At 51.0% G+C, this 14,248-nt stretch overlaps 1 protein-coding gene and 1 non-coding gene across 2 annotated transcripts in view; both read left to right on the top strand.

The window, feature by feature from the left end:
* The window catches only part of STEAP3 (STEAP3 metalloreductase), a 46,723-nt gene that overhangs the window by 450 nt on the left and 32,025 nt on the right, over positions 1-14,248 (top strand). The gene's annotated exons all lie outside the window — the stretch shown is intronic.
* On the top strand, positions 12,363-12,441 carry TRNAS-GGA (transfer RNA serine (anticodon GGA)). The gene has a single exon. It is a non-coding gene; the product is annotated as a tRNA-Ser (tRNA).

Genomic DNA, 14,248 nt, shown 5'->3' on the forward strand with positions numbered 1-14,248 from the left:
CCAGGCCTCCCAGCCCTGTGCCTGCCCCGGGCGGGGCAGGCGGCAGGGGCGGGGGCTCCCGACCTTGACCGGGAAGAGGCTGGGCTGACCAGTGTCCTCTGCCCGCGGAGCTCTTGCCTGGCAAACTTACCGGTTTCCGCGAAATTGGGGGCAGGCTGCCCAGAGAGGCGTGGTTGGAACTTTGCTCACTCTGGGTTAGATGAAGGGGAGGGTACGACGAGTTAGTATGTCCTTTGAGGACCAGGAGGCTGGGTCCTCAGGGAAAATGCCGACAGGTCTTGGAGCCCCGGCAGAGGACTCTGGGGAGAGGCCTCAGAGGTTTCCAAGGCCGCCTCTGAGACACAGGCTGCAGATAGGGATCCTGGAAATACAGGGAAGTATTTCTGTCCATCAGAGTCCAGTGATGATATGATTAATAGCAGACATTTATTGTGCATTATCTACACCAGAATTCTTGCTTTGCTCACAGTATTCCAGTTAATCCTCAGTATGGAAAGGCACCATTATTATCTCATTTAAGATGGGGAAACTGAGCCTCTGACAGCATGGGTATTTTATAAGGATACACGAGTACTAAGTTGCAAAAGTAGGATTTGTACACAGATTTATCTAACTGGAGAGCCGAGAGGATGCTACTACTGGAAGAGACAGGTCATGCTCTCAGAGGACTGTGGCAGCCTGAGGAATCCCAGGCGAGGGGCCCGAAAATCCACAAGACCAAAGAGTCTTACCTGGGCATGACCCTCGGTCACCTGCATGGTTTCTTAAAAATACAGATACCTATGTCTTCCTTGTTGGCTCAGTGGTAAAGAATCCACCTGCCAATGCAAGAGACATGGGTTCCATCCCTGGGTTGGGAAGACCCCCTGAAGAAGGAAATGGCAACCCACTCCAGTATTCTTGCCTGAGAAATCCCATGGACAGAGAAGCCTGGCAGGCTACAGTCCATGGGGTTGCAAAAGAGTCAGACATGACTAAGTGACGAAACAACAACAAGGTCCTACCCACAGCTGGCCGAGTCCAACTTTGCAGAGTGAACCCCCCTAGCATCTAGTCAGGAGGGCCTGGAGGGCGCTCTACCGTCATCTGTATCCCCAGTGGCCTCCAGAGGGGCCAGCTTGGAACAGGTGCTTTTGTTACCAAGTACAAGTTCACTCTGCTCTCCACACAGTATGCCAGTTAACCGTGAGACAAGGTGTTGAGGCAAGGAACAGACTTTATTTGGAAAGCTGGCTGACCGAGAAGATGGCAGACTAATATCTCCAAAAAACCATCTTGTGGGGTCTGGGTGCTAGGTTCTTTTATAGAACCAGAGAGAGACGCAGTGAGGAACTAAGGCCAAAATGCAGAATAGAGGCAATGAGGAAGTAAAGTAAAAAAGGCCATCAGTCTTGCGAAACATCTCTGGGAATGGCCAGCCTTGGGAAAGGGATATGCTCTTCTCATCTTTCTTACAGCCATTCGCTGGTGGACAGGGTCCGATTATCTCCCTAGGAGCTGAATAAGGGCGCTCTAGATTAACAGTCAGGCAGAGGGACAGGGTTCTCTGAGGCAGGCCCTAACGTATGATTATAACAAAAGCAATGAAAAGCAAGTCAAAGAAATAGATCCAACATGGAGTCAATTGACTTTCCGCTACAACACTTAAGCAATGTCTGATGCATGAATGGACTTCGTGGGTCAGGGGCTATCACTGGGACAGAAAAGTTTTCCTGAAAGAGGCCTCGAATGATGGACAAGTGACCTCAGCCAGGCCTGGGGGAGGAAGGCCTGGATTTGGCATGTGGTGACCGTGGCCTCAGAGTTTGCAGGGAGCTTGGGCCAGGCCATTTGTTCATTGGAGGGTTGGACAGACAGCCTCAAGCTTGTTGAGCTCCCCAGGACCAGGCCTGGTCACACTGGGACCATAGGTATGCCCTCTTTGGCCTAGAGATGCCAAACAGATGAACTCCTCTCTCCTCCAAGTTTTCTGTCCTTAACTCTGGGCCCTTAACTCTGGGCCCTTCCCTTGCAGGATGTATCAGAGTTGTTGGGCAGGGCTTCAGATAGTTAAAAGGGGAAATGTAAGGACTAAAGTCCATAGCTGCAAACCTGAACAGTGGAGTGGCTGACTGCAGAGGAGGGTGCCTGCCTTCATCACAGCCCTTTACCGTGTGGCCTAAAGCACGGCCTCCATTCTCTGAACCTGTTTCATCTATAAGAACTGCTAAGGGCTTGGGACCTTATATTCCTATAAAACAGGAACAATAGTGCCTGCTGGGGGAGGATGCACTGTGTGATAATGCTGAGGTTCAGGAGTACAGTAAATATCAGACCCCTTCCCATTCTCCCAGGGTTTGAGTGAAAAGCAGCTGGGAACCTTACAGGCTCATTGCTCCTCTTGTCTGAACCCCTCAGCTCACTAGGGCGTGGCCTCCATGGTCCCCTTCTCTGTTGCAGACCTGGTCTTGAGCCCAGCCCAGGCCCCAATTTAGTTTGGGTTACAGAACTTGGAGGTGGGAAGGCAAGGGGTGGGGACAAGGCACACTAGGTGGTTTTCAAACATTTGGCTACAGAAGGCTCACTTCCTCCTATCTGTGCCCCAGAGCTGGGCCCACCTACCTGTCCAACCTGATCTGCCATTCCCAGGCCTCTGCATGTCAGCCATTCATGCCCTTGGCATGCAGTGAGCACCACTTCATAACTGAAATGCAATCGTCATCATCAGTGAATAGTCAGCTCCCCACGTGCCAAGCATGTTATAGGTGTGAGCACACTTGAACCTTCCAACTGTCCTATGAAATAGACAATGCTGTTCTCTCAGCCCTGTGACTTTCCCAAGAACACATGAGACTCCGTTCTTCTGACAGCATTTTTGTTCTCCTAACCACTGACTATAACTACTTGTCCAAATTTTGCCTAATTGTTTCTTCATTCAACATTTACTGAGCCCTAACGTGGTATCAGGCACTCAGGAACTGGTTTGAGTCCTACTTCTAGCAGGATGAGTGTAGGCTGTCATTTATAATCACACGAAAGCCAACACCCTCCACTTATTTCTGAATGTGAGTGGGAGAACTGAAGCCCAGGTTCCACAGCTAATGCGAGGGAGCCAGGATTCAAAACCAGAGATGGCTCCTTCCTGAGCTGGAGGTATTGACCACGGCCCTGGCGGGATCAGTGGCTGCAAATTTATGCAGAATCATAAACCCCTGCATTGTCTCTTCAACCCAGAGCAAAAGATTTCCCCCGTCCTCAGGTACGGAACGCTGTCACGGGAGAATTACCTGATGCTCAACTCTTTCCAATCAGTCTGTCCTCATCAGTCACCATTGTCATCTGGCAAACGGGCAACAGGTGAGCCCTAATTGGTCTGCAATCAGGCAGTAACTTCTTACTCCAGCTTCAGTTTAATGAGATCCAGGTGGGGTCGAAGCACACAGCACATTTTTAAGCCTTTTAGAGCTATCCAATTAGATTAAACTGTGAAAAATGCAGTCTCAAGACTATCAAATCAGTCCAGGTAAATGTAAAGGAGTTTATGGACGGGTGAATGGGCCTCCTAAGTCTTCCCTGGGGAGTAGGCTGTCTTGGTTCAAGTGCAGACGGCATGTTTCCCAGAGCCTGTGTGCCGTCTGTGATGGGAAGACCCAGGACTGTAGCAGCCAATGCTTCTGGTGGCTGTCAGGCTGTGGAAAGGGGAGGCCTGTGACTTGACTGGTGGGCTTGGGGAGGTGACAGCATGCCCTGCTGTTGGGATGAAGGTCTCTCTGAAGGTGAATCATTCAGTGCTGACAGCTAAGGATATTAAGGGGCTTCAGGTATCCCTGTGAGATGGGCCCTCCAGGTAGATTTTGTGAAAGATAGGCTGGCCAAATACTGTGCCTGTGGAGTCACCCCAATGGGCCTTTTGAATCAAACAGGTCTGTGCCAAGCCCAGGTGCCCAGCCAGACGTGCACATGGGTCAGTATTGCATAGATACAGTGGGGTGGGGGTCTGGCAAATGAGCCATGACCTGATGTGGGGCCGAGCCCCTCCTGGAGGTCGAGCAGGCCCTTTGTGGCTGTCTATAGAGATGGCTCCACACTGGCTGGAAATCAGGTGGTGCCTGGAATTTTTAGGGAAGAAATAAAACGTGCTGAGCCAGGTGGCCAAGGGTTGTGATAAGAGTTCAGGGGGTTCGATCTGGGAAAGCCCTGCCCTCCTGGTGTTCCTAGATTAGAAGGCTGGAGGCTGGAGATCTGACTGCTCTGTGAGTTCTGGCTTGGCGGCCTTTGTCCTCTCGTAATTTTGCTGTGGATTTCCCTTGTGGCTCAAATGGTAAAGAATCTGCCTGCAATGCAGGAGATGGGGGTTTACCCCTGGGTCAGAAAGATCCCCTGGAGAAGGAAATGATAACCTGCTCCAGTATTCTTGCCTGGGAAATCTCATAGACAGAGGAACCTGGCAGGCTACAGTCCATGGAGTCACAAAGAGTCAGACATGACAGAGTGACTAATCAACAACAAAGTTTTGCTACAGCTCTTCTAGAACATTCTGATCTGGCATGGCTCTGTGTGACATGTGAAGGGAGGGGGAATCACAAGATTGGGGGAGCTCAGGACACAACTAGGGGCTTGGGGAGAACCCCAGGGGGCAGGGCATCACAGCTGGAACCATGGGGGTGCTGCTCTTGCCTGGAGGGTTTGCTTTCAGAAGGCAGTGTGGTTTCCTGGCAGGGCAGCTTCTCCAAGGGGCTGTGTAGGTACACAGGAGTGGAGAGCCCTCAGGGAACTTACAGTCAACTGGGAAGCCAAATGAGGATACAAAATGCTCCTAGGCAGCGGAAGGGAAAGAGTCCAAGGCTGCATGTGGCCGGTGGCCTACAGCGGAACACAGGCCATGGGTACGAACTAGCAGTTGTAAGATGTAGGTCTGGGAGCTTTCATGCTTACTGTCTTACTTAACCATCAGAACAGAGAAGGAAAGTAGCCTGCCCAAGGTCACATAGCTGGTGCACAGTCAAACCTGAATTCACACCTAGATCTGTCTAACTAGATCCCGCATGAGGACAGCTGCTTCTGTATTCAGAATGAGGGAGAAGAGTGGGGGGCTGGGGGGGGGGGGGGTTGCTGGAGGTGCCTTGCATGCCCAAGGGCTCAGGCTAGATCTTCAGGGAAGAGGGGTGTCAATGGACAGAAGGAAGTCAAGACTTCAGGTGGAGGTGACGGCTCTGGGAGAAGAGGGGAGCGGCGGGGACTGGAAGGAGGGGTGGCAGATGAGTTGAGCAGGGGAAAGTCAGTCTGTGCATTGCTGGTCTAGGCTGGACTCTGGAGACATTCCACAATGCCCCTCCCTGCCCACAGGGTGAGACAGAGGAGCCTTAGCAGGGAACCATTCAGGCCCTGACCTGTTGCTGGTAATGAGTAAACCTGTCTGGAGAACAGGGTGTGTATTCTGGTCATCAAAGGCCCAGATGCCCATGGTTCCTCAGAGCTAGTTTCTCAAAATCACCAGTTTTCCAACAAGTTGAAAACAATCAAAAGTACTTGTCATAAGACTGAACTTGGCATAGTTTACTTCAATGAAACAAAAGCTTCCACACCTCTGGCCTCCCCTGTGCTGCTGGTGCGGCCTGGCCTCCAGGGTCACTGCGCAGGCAGGCCTTCCCCGTCCAGGCTATGTCCTCTGGACAGTATTGTCTTTCTGTTTGTCCTTCTGTCTGTCTCTCTGTCTGTCTCCCTACCGGAGAGAGGCACCAACTAGCTAGTAAAGATGACTGTGAAGCCTTGCTGGCACCGAATGTAGAGAGAATTATCACTAAGCCAATGACAACCACAGTGATTGCAATAAATTACCCCCTGCAGCAATTGGTAAATTGCCATTTTCTGCAGCCATTACGTTTGGCTTTGTATCTGAGAAGTAAAGGCATCTCTCTCTCTCACACACACACACACACACACTCCTGTGGTGAGGCAGTCTGCCCTGCGTTGGATGACATTTATTCATTTTATGTATCCTGGGTTCTGCTGGCTGTCCTGCCTCAGTTCCTGTAGCAAAGAGACTTGTGTCTGAGCCACTAATTATCACCAGTGAGGTTTCCTCCCTTAACAGGAAGTATCAGGCCAGAGCCACTCGCTCGCAGTGCACTCTGAAACCAAGCATCACTCACTACCCTGTTCACTCCCTGCAGCCGGGAACCAGAGTGCAGGCTGAGGCGGTGGCAGCCCGGCTGTCCAAGCCCCTGGCAGTCCCACACCTTCTGAGCATCCGCCTGAGTTCTGTGTTCCAAGCCAAAGTCAGGCAGCTTACAGGTCAGGGGGAGACCCCAGGGAGAACGGGTGGCCAGATCACAGTGGGGCTGTCAAGGGACGCATGCGTCAGACCCTCGCATCGGCTTGTTGTGGGTGAGTCTGGTTATAGGGTGCAGACCCACATGGCCTGGGCAGCATGTGGGGCCCTCTCTCCAGCCCCTCCAATCCTGGTCTGCTTGAGTGTACCCCAGCATCTCGGGGAGCCCCTGTTTTAGAACTGGCACCAAAGAGCACCATCTGGTGATGTTCTTGCCAAAATAGGAAATCTTATCATCAGCACATTAAGTCAGAAACCTTTTCAAAGTAAAGGGTTCAAGGATTTATCACACACAGTGCCTTCAGTTAATGTGAGCACTGGCTTTGTGGGTTCTGGTGTGTTAAAAAAAAAAAAAAGGTTAATGTTTATGATATATTTCTGTGGAAGGCAGGTCCATTTGGGAATTGTAAATTTTACTTATTAGTAACCACTTCGGGGTTGGTTTATCAGAGAACTGCTGCTGTAAATAGTCAAACTGGATTTTTTTAGAATGTTTCAACAATCTAAATGTTTGTAAAAAGCCCTATAAATTTTTCATTCACTTCTGTTTTGCAGGCGGTGTGGTGATAAACCTCTCTTTTCTGTCCAACCAAACTGGCATATGTGTGTCTTTGTGTGGGTACAGCGTTGTGTGTGTATGCATGTGCACGCACCCCTGCTTTCTGTTGTTCTCTTCCGTAGGAACTTCTCAGCCTTCCTTTTAAAAATATAATGATTTTTTAATGATGTCTAAATAATGATTCCAGGCAGTATTACAAGAAATATAACAGTAAAATGTTTGTTAGAGTCCATCAGAAAGGGAAAATGCCCGCAGAAAAAAAATAGAAATGCACCAATTAGATGTGTGCGTCTGTGACCCAGCTTTTAAACCTGTGCTTGAGATGGCATCTTCTATGCTGTCTGCTGTCAGGTGAGCTGTGGGGGTTTGTGGGGGAGCAACTGGACACAGGTAGCACCTCCTTCTTGCCCCCTGGGCCCCTCAACCTGATATCAGGGAGGGAGGGCCAGTGCTGCTGTGGTTTAGAATCTAGGACAGAGAGCAGCCCTGGATTTGCAGAAACAATTTGAGAATGAGAGATTGGAAAGTATGAGTTTGGGCAGCTCAGCTGGGCAGAGGGAGAGTGGAGAGGAAGCCAAGACCACCTCAGAGCCCCATGTAGACCAGATGACTGGCTGTTACTCATATCCATGTGCATGAGCAGGACTGGATGGGGCTAGGGCAAGAGCCATCCAGGGGCCTTCGGGAAGCCCTGACTTGACCTCGGTTTTCTCATCTGTGGAATGGAAGCAGTGATACCCTGAGTATACAAGTCCACAGTTAAAGTCTCTCCACTGTGTGAGTCAGACCCCACCTCATCGTCTCTTCTTTGACTCCTGATTGTTGCTGACGAGGCATGTGCCAGACACTTGCTGGGTACTGGGCTATGACTTCCCAGCTGCATCTCAGTAGGGAAGGGCTGGCAGACCTCATAGCCCTGGGAAGACCAGGATTTCTACATGACGTGGCTTTAGGGGCAGTCATGTGGAGGGAAGGAGGAACTAGGGGACTTCCCTGAAAACCGTATCTATTTGCATAACAAGTAGCCGGCTTGGTACTTAGATTGTCTCTTTCAGATTTATAAAATGGGAAAGATTTTGTAGGAGCTGTATTCACTTTACCAGACTGGGAAATGTGAATTATTCATATCAAAGTGTATTCATTTTAATATTAACATTAGCACATGGGGAAGGGCGATGGAGATTTAAGGAGGCTGGGAACTCCACCACCATCCACCCCTTGGGCCTCTCAAAGAAAGTTCCTACCATTATATGCTGGTTCCATCCTGTTAGCATGCTACAGGGAGCCAAGGGGACCAGGGGAGGGAAGTTAATCCTGCCTCGAAGAGGAGGCAGGGTGAGGGCTTCACAGAGGAATGGCCTTTCTGCTGGACCTTGAATTTTGTCATTTGGAAGGAAAAGACTTTTCAGGCACAGAGATTAAGTCTATGACTTGATCAGGAAAAAGCATAAGGAAGGATGTCCGAGTCAAGACCATTGGCCAGGTGGGTCTTGATTGGGAAAAGCCAAGGAATTCATCTAAGGGCTTCCCTGGTGGCTCAGAGGTTAAAGCGTCTGCCTGCATTGCAGGAGACCTGGGTTTGATCCCTGGGTCAGGAAGATCCCCTGGAGAAGGAAATGGCAACCCACTCCAATATTCTTGCCTGGAGAATCCCATGGACGGAGGAGCCTGGTGGGCTACAGTCCATGGGGTCGCAAAGAGTCGGACACAACTGAGCGACTTCACTTTCACTTTCAAGGAATTCATCTGCCAGAAGCCACAGCTGTGCCTCACCTGTCCCAGGTACTGTTCCCTGATGGAGAGGGCAGATCGCTCTGAAAGGTTGCTTCCTCCCTGCTGAGATTCATGGACCCTGGAGCCATTGGCCCAGCATCCCTGAAGCCTTTTTCCCTGGGTTTGTCCTTACCAGGCTGCACCCTGCTGTGCCTCAGATGTGGTGTTTGATTTCCTACTTTGGCCAGAGTTGCACGAGCTGAACTGCATCATTCTGTCTCTTTGCAGTGTGTGAGTGCAGCTATGCATTGGTCTTCTATGTTACTAAGTTCATCAAACAGTGAAATCTCTGGCCAGTTCTAACAGTATAAGCAAGCTGCAGTAGGACTTCAAAACTCATCATGTGATTTAATCCCCTCTGGGTAGAGGAGGACCCCAGCTAGGTGCTGGGATGAACAGCCAGGGCTCATTCCCAAGCACACTCTGCCCTCGGGCACAGAATCTAGCAGTTAAGTCATCCAAACGGCAAACACTGATTGAGCACCTACATGGTGCTAGGCCCCAGACCAGATCTAGGGACACAGACATGAGTCCAAAGTGGCCCCTAGTCTGGCGGGGTGATGAACGAGCAAGCCGGTATGTGTGGTCCATGCAATGTGACAGGAGTGCAGGCTGAGGCACAGAGCACAAGGCGCCCCTGTCCTTCAGGGCCCAGGAGGAAGCCAGAAGGTGCTCCCAGGACCGCTCGGACCAGTTATTTGAGCTCTCAGAGACGTCTAACGAAAGTCAGAGTTCTGTGTGGAGCTGGCCTGGGGCAGGTGGTTGGGATGGAGTGGCGTGACAACCATCCCCACACAGAGCAGTTGGAGAGTGGAGGCTGAGTCCCACTGTCCCTAAGAGTTCAGAGGAAGAGGCCCCCGAGGGTCAGGGTCAGGCACTCCAGAGGCTTCCTGGAGAATGTGGCCCATCAGCTGGGCAAAGCCAGGAAACTTGCACCCCAAACCCAAGAATCTGGCCATGTGAGGCAGGCTGAGCTGCTTGGCGAAAGTCTGGGGACCTGCCCTTTCCATTCCTTTATCCTCCCCAGGGGCAGGGGAGCCCCCAGGGCCAGGTGGGCCCATTTCTGGATGTGCAAATGCACATCATGGCAAGGGGAAAGGGTGGAGGCAGCAACCAGCCACAAGACCCATCTGGCCCCACGAGTTGCAGCACCAAGTGTCCCTGGAAAGCGAGAAGCCATCCAAGCCCCATCGCTGAGGCGGCAGATTCAGTTGCCCCTGCCTGACAGCCTCCAACCTGGCTGGCTTAACCAGTCCATAGGGAGCTGGCTGCCTCCACATGCCAACACCCTGACCTCACCGGGCAGAGGCAAGCGTTCCTCCCTGGCTCCCACAGTGCTGGGCATGCCCTCATTCAAGTACTTTTCTCCTGGCCGCAGGGTGTAGCCAAGCTTTCCTCTAAGAGCCTCAAGCGGACACCTGCCAGAACACCTGGAGAAGGAAATGGCAACCCACTCCAGTATTCTTGCCTAGAGAATCCCATGGACAGGGGAGCCTGGTGGGCTGCTGTCCATGGGGTTGCACAGAGTCAGACATGACTGAAGCGACTTAGCAGCAGCAGCAGCCAGAACACCTGCTAGGTATGCGGTGGATATTCAGACCAGGGTTGGCAGGACCAACCTTTACGTAAAACCACACAGGATGTGCACTGCACAACTCCAGAGGGCACTGTTCACATGGATCACAATGTAAATGGTGCCCCTGGGGTTGTGAGCACAGGGCCCCTTGCTAGCATCTTCCCTGTTTCACGCCACTGGCCTTGGTGCTGACCACCGGGACTTCCTCCCTCCCCCTTGCAAGCAGCACTGACCACCCTCCTGCCTCTGTGCTGATGGTGGGTAGTGATGAACTGTGCAAGCGAGCATTTCCTCCGGGCCTGGCAGTGAGAATACATGGATATGGATATGACTTCAGGCCATCTGAATTCTTGGTCCTTCAGGAAACTAAGTCTTCTGGGGAGATCACCCCAGTGGATGTGTTGGGGGCCCCTGGGTCCACAGGCTCTGTGTGGTCTCCTGGTTTCACTACTCTCTTCTCCCTCAGTGGGAGAGGTGACCCCCTGCAGTAGACCTGGTGACCCGCGCACAGGACGGGGAGGGGGCCATGGGAACAGGTTGCCTGGAGAGTTTGCCTCATTGGCCGAGTGGGCAATGCCACCATAGCCTTGACCGCCTTCTCTTTACCAGAAAGAGCCAGCTTTGGGAGGCCAAAGTGTGTGCAGGGGTGGGGTGCACCTGGGCCTCAAGACTGAGAGGAGGATAAGAAGAGTTATTGATACCAGGGGTCCCAGGGGTCAGGGAGGCTTTATGAAGGAGTGGCCTAAAGGCTAGGCCTGACTAGAAGAATTCAAGGAAGAAGACAGAGCAGGAGTGGTTCTTACATGCGAGTGATTTATCAGTTCACTCGCCCCTCACACAGACCTTTTGTGAGCATCTGCTGCAGTGTTTTTAGCCTGTGGTCCTAGGACCAGTAGCATCAAAAGTCCTGGGGATGCAGCCCAGCAGTAGGTTTTTGTCTTTGCTTTCGTTTTTGGCTGCGCGGCACTTGGGATCATTTGTTGCGGAGCACAGGGTCTCTAATTATGGTGTGCAGGCTCAGTGGTTGCAGCTCCTGGCCTTAGTTCCTCCGTGGCATGTGGGATCTTAGTTCCCCTGACCAGGGATTGAACTCGTGTCCTCTGCTTTGAAAGACTGATTCTTAACCACTGGACCACCAGAGAAGTGCTGCCCAGCAGTATGGTTGTTTTTTTAATACATTTAGTTTTATTTATTTATTTATCTTTGACCATGCTAGGTCTTCGTTGTTTCGCTGGCTTTCCCGTAGTTGTGGTGCACGGGCTTCTCATTGCAGTGGCTTCTCACTGAGGAGCGCGGGCTCTAGGACTCAGGCTTCAGTAATTGCAGCACGTGGGCTCAGAAGTTGTAGTAGAATATGGGCTTATTTGCTCCACGGCATGTGGGATCTTCCTGGATCAGGGGTTGAAACCCATGTTCCCTGCCTTGGCAGGCAGACTCTTCACCACCAGGGAAGTCCCACCTAGCAGTATGTTTTACCAAGCCCTGCAGATGACTCAAGTGTAGCTCAGGATTGACCTAATACATGCTAGGCACTGGGCTAAGTACTGGGATTGCAGAAGTGAATTTGACTGTTCTTGCCCTTGGAGTCTGGGGAGGACAAAGGCAGGAAAGAGAGATCCTGTCAGTGCAAAGGGGCTGTTCTCAAAGACCATGAAGGCAGAGTGGCTGCTGGTGGGGTTTGATCTAGGAGCTAGGGTAGCTGGTAAGTGTTGCTGGTGGCCTGTCAACACCAGTGACTTGAGCTCCATCCCTGGAAGGGAGCCTGGTGCTGAGACTAGCAAAGCCTGGTCCCAGACCACCCTTGGTGCCCTTCCCCTGACCACCAGCCTGTCTCCACTGTACCCCTCCCTGTTCGACCACCCCCTGTTACCTCTTCCTGAGCCCCAAAGAGCAGCACGACTTCCTCCAATTGTCTTAGAAGTGTGTGCAGATATCCAGACCATTATCTCAGAGCGTATTTTTAGACAACTTTGGAGTAAAATTTTCCGTTCAGCAGAGAACACCATTTATTGATTTAGGTGCATTTATTTCTGCTTTACACAGATCAAAGGCTTTTAAAAATCCTAGGCAGAGAGGAACAACATGAAGCTCATATGAGTTTTAACAGGCTCAGATCGTGGCACTTTGCTACCTCCTATAATCCTTCCTGGGGCCAAACTGGCTCAGAGGTTAAAGCGTCTGCCTGGAATGCAGGAGACCCGGGTTCGATCCCTGGGTTGGGAAGATCCCCTGGAGAAGGAAATGGCAACCCACTCCAGTACTCTTGCCTGGAGAATCCCATGGAGGGAGGAGCCTGGTAGGCTACAGTCCATGGGATTGCAAAGAGTCGGACACAACTGAGCGACTTCACTCCGTCACTCACTCATAATCCTTACTATGTTTCATTAAAGTAAGTGACATCACTCCATTGTACAGATGAAGAAACTGAGGCTCAGGGAGGTAAAGTGACTTGCCAAAGCCACCCAGCTGGTAAGTGGTGCAGCTGAAATATGACCCCATAATTGCCTGTGTTTTTGCTGGCCCACTTTGCATTTTCCTAAGGTGACTGATCCTGAGTAAAACCAGATGTTTTACGAGACCACACTCTGCTAGGCAACCTCCCAATGACCACTGATGCCTCTCAGGGGCCGATCTTCTGCCTAATTAAGGAAAGGATGAGTTTGGTGGGGAATGATGAATGTATTGGACCTAATGCAGGCAGATTGGCAACTGTGTGCTAGTTTCCAGCTGTAGGTCTTTATATAAACCCTCAGCCACTTGGTGAGGAGCAGATGACGCCTGCCTGTCCCCTCTCACTAGAACACACATGCACTATTCGCTGACCCATCCCAGGAGCTGGTAGGTGAGCCTCAGGCCTCAGCGCCCTTCCTTGCAGGCCATCCACTGTGGCTCTGGAACAGCTGTCTGCTGACATGGGGTGGAATGCAGAGAAGTAGCTGTGTGGGCAAAAGCTGCAAGGCCCATTCAGAAGCCAAGAGGACTGTTTAGCCCGTGGTACCATCTGCCTTTGGGGCTTCCAAGGTGGCTGAGTGGTAAAGAATCCGCCTGCAATGCAGGAGACATGGGTTCTATCCCTGGGTCAGGAAGATCCCTGGAGAAGGAAATGGCAACTCAGTTCAGTATTCTTGCCCAGGAAATTCCATGGACAGAGGAGCCTGGTGGGCTACAACCCGTGGGGACGCAAAGAGTCAGACACAACTGAGCAACTAAACAGCAGCAACCATCTCCGCTACAGCAGTAGTTAATAGTGTTGACTACATAAGCCTCACTTTTCTAGATGTCTTGGGGCTTAGAAACCTCAAATTTTGGATGGAGGAGCCTGGTAGGCTACAGTCCATGGGGTCGCTAAGAGTCAGACATGACTGAAGCGACTTAGCAGCAGCAGCAGCAGCAGAAGAAGATAACTTGGGAAGGTTGCAGAATCACCAACACTGATGTCACAAAATCCATGTATTAACTCATGCTGCTGCTGCTGCTGCTAAGTCGCTTCAGTCGGGAGGAGTCCTTAAACTCTCACCAAAGCATGTTTGTTCTTAGTTTATACATAGTAACAGGCTGTATAGTGTCTCGGGGTTTTTTGTAACAACTTTATTGAGCTATAATTCGTGTACTATGTAATTCATCTATTTAAAGTAAGCCACCCAGTGGTTTTTTAGTATATGCACAGAGCTGTACACCCATCACCACAATCAATTTTAGAACATTTTCATCACTCCAGAAAGAAACCCTGTACCAGTGAGCAGTCACTCTTGATTTTGCCCAACCCCTTACCCCCCGCCCCCATCCTTAGTTCCTGGCAGCCTCTCATCTACTTTCTGTCTCTGTAGACTTGCCTGTTTCTAGACATTTCATATAAATGGAATCATACAACATGTGGCCTTTTGAGACTGGTTCCTTTCATTTAACATAATATTCTCCAAGTTCACAGTGTTGTCGTGTGTATTAGTACTTCATTCCTTTTCATTATGAACGTCATTCCACTGTGTGCATGAACCACGTTTTGTTTACGCATTCATGAGTGGTGGTCATT

The sequence above is a fragment of the Budorcas taxicolor genome, chromosome 2, assembly GCF_023091745.1.
Source record: "Budorcas taxicolor isolate Tak-1 chromosome 2, Takin1.1, whole genome shotgun sequence".
NCBI classification, from domain to species: Eukaryota; Metazoa; Chordata; class Mammalia; order Artiodactyla; family Bovidae; genus Budorcas; species Budorcas taxicolor.